The following is a 1,084-nucleotide window of genomic DNA, read 5'->3' as shown; positions in this document are numbered from 1 at the left end:
CATTATCTCAAGAGATGCAGGAAGAGACTGGACAAAAATCGTACATCTATGGATGAGGACAGTGGGTGGGGAGGGAGGGCGGAGGGCGGGGTGGGAACTGGGAGGAGGGGAGTTATGAGGGGAAAAACGAGGAACAACTGTAATAATCTGAACAATAAAGACTTAAAATAAAAAAAGAATGTAAATATTGAGATCAATCTGAGAAGCATACTGTAAACAGAATGCTTCATTGTGGGAAACTGATATAGGGTTAAGCCTCCGACTGACTTGCTGGCAAAGTCACAAATAAGCCCTAGCTTGGAGGGCACAGTCCTCTTAGCATAATTAGGCTTGACCTTATAACACTCCCTAGATCTTATCTGGGAATCTAATGGGCTGAGGAAGTGCAGGAAGCATAACCATGGTGTAAACAACTGAAACTCACAAGAACTGTGTAACTATGGTAACCACTACCTTGTTTACCGCTCACTATAAAAAGCTTGGTGAGGCCTGAGCACAGTGGAAGTCCTTCCTCTTGAGTTGGACTTGCCGCCTGGTCCCCCAATATTCCCAAATTATCTCGTGTCTTTTCTATTTCATTTGTGTGCGGCTCCTCTTCCAGACCCGAACCCTGAACCACGCAGGACGTGGAGGGAAACACTAACGACACTTCATTATAAAATGTTCATTATAAAAGAACAGCCTGTGAAACTTACAAAGAGAAACGGACTATATACACTGAATGGCCGGATTATTATGACCACCCCATCAGTACTTCGTTGGGCCACCTTTTGCCTTCAATACTGCGGCGATTCTTCTTGGCATTGACTCCACGAGATGCTGAAAGGTGATGCGAGGAATCTGACGCCATGCCTGATGAACAGCACTGTCCAGTTCTGTGACATTTGATGGTTGTGGAACCAGCTGCCTGATGGCTCTTTTAACTTCATCCCACAAATGCTCAACTGGATTGAGATCTGGTGATTGTGGGGGCACCTAAGCAAGGTAAAGTCTCCCTCATGTTCTTGAAACCACTCCTGCACAATACACCGTGGCATGGCGCATTGTCTTGTTGGAAGAAGCCATCCCCATGGGGATACGCCAT

General features: G+C 45.9%; 1 protein-coding gene across 2 annotated transcripts in view; it reads right to left on the bottom strand.

Annotated features, from left to right (window-relative positions):
* Positions 1 to 1,084, bottom strand: part of COPS4 (COP9 signalosome subunit 4) — a 36,475-nt gene that overhangs the window by 33,911 nt on the left and 1,480 nt on the right. The window lies entirely within an intron of this gene.

The sequence above is a fragment of the Myotis davidii genome, unplaced genomic scaffold, assembly GCF_000327345.1.
Source record: "Myotis davidii unplaced genomic scaffold, ASM32734v1 scaffold449, whole genome shotgun sequence".
NCBI classification, from domain to species: Eukaryota; Metazoa; Chordata; class Mammalia; order Chiroptera; family Vespertilionidae; genus Myotis; species Myotis davidii.
This window is presented reverse-complemented; position numbering and strand designations above follow the sequence as displayed.